At 43.3% G+C, this 8736-nt stretch overlaps 1 long non-coding RNA gene across 1 annotated transcript; it reads right to left on the bottom strand.

The window, feature by feature from the left end:
- Nucleotides 1–4409: 4409 nt before the first annotated feature.
- LOC117189613 lies at nt 4410–6049 on the bottom strand. The gene is made up of 2 exons (XR_004473480.1): nt 5714–6049; nt 4410–4530 (listed from the first exon to the last, which is right to left on the bottom strand). It is a non-coding gene; the product is annotated as an uncharacterized LOC117189613 (long non-coding RNA).
- Nucleotides 6050–8736: the final 2687 nt, after the last annotated feature.

Raw genomic sequence — 8736 nt, 5'->3', positions numbered from 1 at the left:
CAAGGCTTGTATGTGTCGATATGAGAACATGCGCAGTGTTGTTAGAGATCAATATCTAATTATCGTGGCGGTCACTTTGAACAGTTTTTCCCCCTGAGTACGAGTATTTGCCCAAGCAATTGACAAACAACTTCATTGTTTGTCCAAGCTGAAGCTCGACCCAAAGTCTTACTAAGACATCGGTTGACAGAATGGCGTAATATCACAATAATTAACAGAAAACTTAACAGCAAACGATTTCAAAAGTGAGCAACTCCTCTCTCAGTCGCATCTGACCCTAGCAATTAAGAGCACTACTTTCAGAAATATTGATGTAGTCAAGGTAATCTATACTTATTGCGAAAAGCTTCGGAAAACACAAATTGCCCTTAAACTCTTAAACATTTGCTTCATCTACGGAAACCAGTCGAAATCACAGAGTATATGGAGTCTGGAGTGGAATTTTATTCCCCCTTCTCTTGGAGCTCACATATGTATATACTATAACACTGGTAAAAAAAATAAAGTGTGTCACAAAGGAAAGGGAGTCCAACGACATTATTACTAGTTTTAAAAGAAAAATAATAATGAGATTATCTTCATTCGCGATTCGAAAACTGTTTCTTATTTTCTCATTTTTTCTTTGAGTGAATTTATATTTATAAACCTTTCAGCCCTGTTCTTCTTTCTGTCTGTGGGAACATCTGGAATTTGGAGACTGAGAGAGCTGGGACCTAGGAAATTGCCCAACAAAATTGGCTCTGAGTTGCACACCGAATCCTCTACTAAAGTTCTTTGTGTTGGTGCAGCTGCAAAAGTGAAATCAGCAAATGACAACACTTCGGAAAGAGTAAGTAGAAGGGGGACAGACGTGATAAATGTAAAGTTTTTAACGCGATAAACTGAATATGTATATGTCCAGCTGCACAGGATCAGCCGCGTTTCTCCGATCGTCTGTCAATAATTTATACTATATACGTACTGTCTTACACTGCTATAACATTCTCACATGATATTTTACCATACCCTTCCCGAATACGTGATGTGATCAGATCGAGAGACCCTCTAGCTGCGCGGGAGGAGGAGAGCAGAGTTAACACTAAACTAAATTGCTTGTCCTTAAACTCTGTTTTTTGGCAAACTGTGCTTTGATTGTTTATCCAATTTATGGCATTATTATACCCGATACTTAAAATGAGTATTGGGGTATATTAGATTTGTGGTAAAACTGGATGTGTGTAACGTCCAGAAGGAATCGATTCCGACCCCATAAAGTATATATATTCTTGATCAGCATCAATAGCCGAGTCGATTGAGCCATGTCTGTCTGTCCGTCTGTCCGTCCGTCCGTCTGTCCGTCTGTCCGTCCCTATTAGCGCCTAGTGCTCAAAGACTATAAGAGCTAGAGCAACGATGTTTCGGATCCAGACTTCTGTGATATGTCACTGCTACAAAAAAATTTCAAAACTTTGCCCCGCCCACTTCCGCTCCCACAAAGAGCGAAAATCTGTGGCATCCACAATTTCGACGATACGAGAAAACCAAAAACGCAGAATCGTAGAATATGAGTATATCTTCTAGGGGGCAAATTCTGAACCAGATCGTATAATTATTATAGCCAGAATCAAGAAAACAATTTCATTCTTTCTCGCTCTCTCTCTCTAACACACAGGTTTCATGGTCGGTTTTGCCAATTGCAAAATATGAATTCAAGGATCTCAGAACCCATAAGAGCTAGAGCAACCAAATTTGGTATCCACACTCCTGTGATATCGGACCTTGACCGTTTTGTGTCAAAATTTCGCCACACCCACTTCCGCCCCGCAAAGGACGAAAATCTGGGGCATCCACAAATCTCAGAGACTATTAACGCTAGAGTAACCAAATTTAGTATCCGCACTCCTGTTAGATCTCACCCTTTTCCGCCCACACAAAGAACGAAAATCTGTTGCGTCCACAATATTGCAGATTCGAGAAAACTAAAAATAATGACCATATCTATCAGATTGCTGAATCTGGATCAGATCGGATCATTTTTGTAGCCAAAAGAAAGAAATCAATTTTCAGTATCTGGTATAAATGTAGAGTTGCGGTCTCCGCAGCAACTCACAACGTTCCCCTCGTTTTTTTTATGCATTCTCAGCGTTTTGCTGCACTTAATGAACAACAGGCGATGGTCTGGCCCGAGACGCTTTGTTTACACTTGGCATTAAAACTGGAAAAACAAAGGGAAATAACCAAAAATTCTAGTATGAAGAAAAAGTACTCGGGTGTGGCAGAAAAAAACTACAATCTTGATCTACAAATGAAGTTTTTTTACAGTGAAATATATACTTGACTTGTAGTGAAACGCAGCCCCGAAATTGTCATCATAAAAACTTCGTAATTAAGATGAATGCGTGAGGAGATGGGGCTGGAGCTGAGACCAAGCATGACTTCATGCTGAACCGCCTCCGAGTGGCATCCGCAGATAAAAAGCAACAAAATATAGTTGTATACAAGAAATATTTAGCTGGCACCGAAATACGGACAGCTCTCAAACACATGGACTCATGCTTAACATAACTAAAGTGGATACACACACATGCATCGCATATACATGCTCTATATTGGGTATATACATATGTACTACTCGTACTCGCTGTGCACTTCATAAACAATTGGCTGGCCTACATCATGTACTCGTACAACACACAACAAAAGATTTGAGGGGGGTGTGTGTGGAGTGGGAGAATTGGGGGGATGTCAGTCAGTGCCCCGCACGTTTCGATAATTTCGAATAATTTAATTAAGCCCAGACGAGGCGGCAGTACTGGGACTTTCACAGTTCTCCCCGGAACTTCCAAAAGCCCTGAAAATGGCAAGATTTTCAAAAAAAAAATAATTAAAGATCACTTTGATTTAGCACCCCTTTTGGGACTACGCCCTTGTGTCCCGCTAAAAGTAGAAAACGAATAAACAAAAGCTTTGTGGGCGGAGCCAGATCGGCAAACGAATGAATCCAGCCAACGATTTAGGTAGTAGTCGTATATGGGGAGGGAGGGAAACTGAGACCTGGTCGCTCGACTCTCCACATATCGCCTAATCGACGGATTATTTAATTGTAATTGGTAATAAGAAATGCAAATTCAGCTCTCGGTACATGTGTAATGTGGTATGTGAGGACGGAAGCATGTAACAGATAACGAAGCAGGAGGCTAGGATCTGAAACGGTAGACGAGCAGATGGAGGGTATGATCAAGATCCATGCACGCGTTGCTGCCGGTCTCATGGTAAGTCGGGTAGAGAGGGGGTGGGGTAGGGAGAGATCGCGTCACGAGCTCGAGCATTAGGAGCAAAGACAATAAAAATAAGTTTCGCGTGCGGTTCAAGGTTCAGACGGAAGAAATTTACAGAGCAATGACAGTGTAGGGAGATGAGTCAGCGGAACTAATTCGAGCGGGAGTTGCTTGCGGCGTCATTGCAACTCGGTATGCCCACCCTTCCTTGATCGCACCGGTCCAAATAGGCTGAGTAATTAATGGTAATTACGTTACACAAATAGAAATATATTCGAATGGTTTTCAGTTTAAATGCAAAAACAAGGGACGGATGGGTGCATCTTTAAACTGCACAGCAATTGCTTGTGGGGTAATCCCAATCATAAGTTCGGTTGTCGATAGATTCGGAATTGCAGAAAGTTACATTGCTTGCGAAAGAGCAGAACAAAACAAACACGTGAACAATTGGATTGGTCAGCGTTACAGTACGGCTGGGTAGTTTACGGTCGAGGCATGGAATCTTTAATGTTGCTTCGACTTGCGTAAAATTTTGAATTCACATATAGCAGACGTTCACAGGTTATCACTCACATTACGATCAAATCCAACGATGAAAGCGCTTCAAGTGGTCTATGAGGGTGGCTGAAAACTTGTAAATATCAGTGTGTCAGAGTAGATAGGCGATACGCGCGAGTATTAGTTTTAGTTCCTTTCCTTCTAGCTGCACATTTCTTTATGATAAGCCAAACAAACCGAATCACACGAATTTAACTTTTAATGTTAATCCTAGGGTCAGTACAATAGTGGGGTTCCAAAGTTTTATTCTAATATGAAGAAATGCATGGGCATAGCCATCATGATCGAGACACCGAATGACTTCATCAGCAACGCAAACAGTATTTCGGCACCGGTAAATGTCTTCTCCTTTAGCGCGACGTAGCAATGACGAAAGTCACTGAAGAGGGAATAGTCAATTTCACACATATGACCATATGTACATATGTCACTGCACGCGTAGATAAAAGCCCATCGACCGTTTTTCACTGGTGTAGGCCGAGCAAGGCTTGTATGTGTGTGGACCCACGCCGGTACACGCTGCGGTAAATACAGTGATGCTCACATGTATGCAGACGCCACGCCGAAAGAAGATTTGGGGGCGAAGACGGCTAACACATACTGTAGTCGATCGGGACGCTGGGTATTTATATGTGTGGTAAGGTGACGAGACTGTAGCGGGTACGGCTTACGGCACTACGACCGGCGTTTCGTACGGTATTACGTACGGCCAAACCTATGGTTAGGTTTTTAAGAAAAACGAGGGGAACGTTGTGAGTTGCTGCGTACACCGCAACTCTACAGTTATACCCGATACTAAGTCAGTATGGCTCTCCTGCGGCAGACGCCGCTAATATTGAACCACACGACAAAGAGTGCGTGCGAGAGAGACAGAAAATCAGTCTGAGCGTGACGTCGGGCGCTTGCTTTTGGCTACAAAAATGATCCAATCTGATCCAGATTCAGCAATCTGATAGATATAGTCATTATCTATGATTCTGCGAGTTTTAGTTTTTCGAATGTGCAATATTGTGGATGCAACAGATTTTCGTTCTTTGTGGGGGCGGAAGGGAGTGGGGCGAAATTCTGAGATATACGTTTTATAGTGAGATCTAACAGAAGTGCGGATACCAAATTTGGTTACTCTAGCCTTAATAGTCTCTGAGATTTGTGGATGCCCCAGATTTTCGTCCTTTGCGGGGGCGGAAGGGGGTGTGGCGAAATTTGGACACGAAACGGTCAAGGTCCGATATCACAGGAGTGTGGATACCAAATTTGGTTGCTCTGGCTCTTATAGGTTCTGAGATCCTTGAACTCATATTTTGCAATTGGCAAAGCCGACCATGAAACCTGTGTGTTAGAGAGAGAGACAGAGCGAGAAAGAATGAAATTGTTTTCTTGATTCTGGCTATAATAATTATACGATCTGGTTGAGAGCTTACACTCTAAAACATATAGTCATCCTCTACGATTCTGCGTTTTTGGTTTTATCGTATCTTTAAAAATGTGGATGCCACAGATTTTCGTCCTTTGTGGGGGCGGAAGTGGGCGGGGCAAAATTTTGAAATATTTTTGTAGCAGTGACATATCACAGATGTCTGGATCCAAAACATCGTTGCTCTTGCTCTTATAGTCTTTGAGCACTAGGCGCTGAAGGGGACGGACGGACGGACGGACGGACGGACGGACGGACGGACGGACGGACAGACGGACAGACAGACAGGGCTCAATCGACTCGGCTATTGATGCTGATCAAGAATATATATACTTTATGGGGTCGGAAACGATTCCTTCTGGACGTTACACACATCCACTTCTACCACAAATCTAATATACCCCAATACTCATTTTGAGTATCGGGTATAAAAACGAACTTTAATTTTCTGTTGGCCGGCAGTTGGGGTACAATTTTCACTCACCCGATGGGTTCGGCCTTCGCTTAATAAACGTAGGAATGGTCGGCTGATCTTTTGACTAGATCTTAGCCACGATGGACACGCGGTATTTACGGTCGAGGTTAGAATTTTTCCTTTCACTGCACTACTTGAGTATTTTCCTCAGACGTCCGTCTGGGATCGCGAGTAAAATTGGAAAGAACATGCCCAAGCCACTCTCCTTCCGCTTGAGCCCTTGGTTCTCTCATTCCCCTTTTCTCACCACACCTTGACAGTAGCCGCTGTTAACTTATGTCATTTTTTTCTTGCGCGTAACTGCCCAAAAGGTGCAAGGTGCATGTCTAAGGGAAGGGGAAACCGTGGGACGGTTATCCGCCACTACAACACCCCCCTACCAAGATCACACTTGGCAGTGATACAATGAAAAGAGTGATCCACGCCTGAAACCTCATTGTTTTATATCTTTAGCATGGAATTTCCCTAGGATTCGTCCTTGTAGGTCCTCGAGTTCGTAGTAACTATTACCAAGTCTTTTCCTCACCCGGGCTTTCACGAAAGTAGGTGCCAGCTTGGCATTAAAGCCTCTGCTAAAGTTACTTTGCTGGAAGTTTCTTTTATACACTTCCTGACCAACGACAACGAGACGTCTCGACTACGCAAATTATATACTTTTTCGTTGCGACTATGCTGCTGTTGAGCTGAATGCATAGCTTTTTGCCGAATGATATTGAACGAATCGTCTCGCGAGAACTGTACTGTTCGATCCTCCAGCATTTCTAACTGTCTTAATAGCTGATAGCTAGAGCCATTGGTAACCATATGTTGACCAAACGCTATTCTGTATGGGGTCGAATTAATGGCGGTATGTGTGCTCGAACGTAGTGCACAGGCAATATGGCTCAACTTTTCATCCCAATTGGATTGGTCTGGTTTTATATAGGCCTTTATCGCGGCAATGACCGAACGATTCACACGTTATGACGCATTTGCTTGGGGTGCATGCACGGCTGTAAACATATGTTTGACACCGTAGTTTTGCAGCAAGCTCTGGAATACCTGTGATTTAAACTGGACTCCATTATCCGATACTACCGTCTCGGGTACGCCGAAGCAGTGAAACAACTCTTCCTCGATAAGTCGGATGATCGAATCCGCTGTAAGCTTTTTTACGGGTTTGAGAATTGGGAATTTGGCGAAATGATCCAGGACTATAAAGATTCCTATGTTCCCTGACTTACTACGCGGATACGGTCCCAAGAAATCTACATACAGTTTCTGAAAGAATCTGTTAGTTCCCTGAGTTTTTCCCATGGGAGGTCGTAAACAATAACTTGGATGTTTCGAGCATTTGCATACCTCGCACTGATTAACATATGCCTTCACATCGGTGACCAAATTCGGCCAATAGTAGTATCGCCGTATTCGCTCCAGCGTTTTGTGGATACCACCGTGTGAGGAGAGAGGATGTTCGTGTGCTTGCCTCAGCACAACGGACGTTAGGGCGGATGGTACCCATAACTTCCAGCAGAGGTCATCGGATACTTTTTCTCCTACTGTATGTTCAGCACGACGATAAATGAAACCATCAATTACTTTGACCTCAGGCATTTTCGTCTGGTTGGCGGTTATTTTGGTTTTTAGATTCTCATACTCAACTGAGTGAAACTGTGGTGAACTGAGATCTAGCAGACTGTCCATTTGGAGCTCGGACAGGTCTTCAGTATAGGCTCGGGACAGGGCGTCTGGCACTCTGTTGTTGACTCCTTTTCGGTGATGAATTTGGAAGTCAAAACCTTGTAATTTTAACGACCAGCTGGCGCGTCTAGAGCTCAAATCCGCTTGACTCATAAGCCATTTTAACGAAGCATGATCGGTAATAATGACAAATTCATGCCCTTCGATGTAGGCGCGAAACTTTTTAACACACAGTACAGCTGCTAAACACTCTTTTTCTGTAACCGAGTAATTTCGTTGGCATTGATTTAGCTTTATAGACATATATGCGATCGGAACCTCGTTACCTTCTACATCTTTTTGCATAAGTACTCCGCCCACGCCAGTATGACTCGCATCGCAGTGAATAGCGAATGGCATCCGAAAATTTGGACTATGCAAAACGGGAGCACTGCAAAGTTTACTTTTCAGGTCTTCAAATGCAAGTTGGGCATCATTCGTCCATTCAAACTTAAGTTTCTGTTTCAACGTGTCCGACAATGGAGCGGCCAGACCGGCATAATTTTAATGAATTTATGATACCAGCCAGTTACTCCTAAAAACCTTCGTACCTGTTTGACTGAACGAGGTGTTGGGAATTCCCGAATGGCTGATAGTTCCATCCCCAATGACATGGCCAAGGTATCTTACTTCCTACAAACAAAATTTACTTTTTTCGACATTAATTGTTAACCCAGCTTGTTTTAACCGAGATGCTAACTCGGATAAAACACGCACATGGATTTCGAAAGTAGAAGATACAACGAGCAAATCATCTAGATAGACGAACACTTCATGTCGTAACTGAGAGGGTATAACTTTATCCATTAATTTACACATGGTTTGTGGAGCGTTGGTTAGTCAAAATGGCATCACTGTGTATTGATACAGGGGTCTCCCCGGGACGGTGAACGCGGTCTTTTCGCGAGCGTCTGAAGTCAATGGGATCTGCCAATAGGCATCCTTCAGGTCGATGCTGGAAATATATTCAGCTTTTGGTAGTCGGCTTAATATTCCATCGATCAAAGGCATGGGATATGCGCTCTTTACTGTGACTTCGTTGACCTTACGGCTATCGAGACATATTCTCACCTTTCCAGGTTTCCTAACGAGAACGACTGGTAACGACCATGGACTATCGGACTCCTCAATAACGCCAAGCGCTATTATTCTATCTACTTCCTCAAACATGACCTTTTTGACGGCAGGAGATACCGAATAGTGCCGCTGTTTAATTGGCTTTGCATCCCCTATATCGATATCGTGACTTATCCAGCTGGTTCGACCTAGACCTTCTTTGGCGAATGACGGGAACTTTTGGATAGCCTCTGACA

The sequence above is a fragment of the Drosophila miranda genome (assembly GCF_003369915.1).
Source record: "Drosophila miranda strain MSH22 chromosome Y unlocalized genomic scaffold, D.miranda_PacBio2.1 Contig_Y1_pilon, whole genome shotgun sequence".
NCBI lineage: Eukaryota > Metazoa > Arthropoda > Insecta > Diptera > Drosophilidae > Drosophila > Drosophila miranda.
Note: the sequence above shows the minus strand (reverse complement) of the source record. Positions and strands in the feature narration are given on the sequence as shown.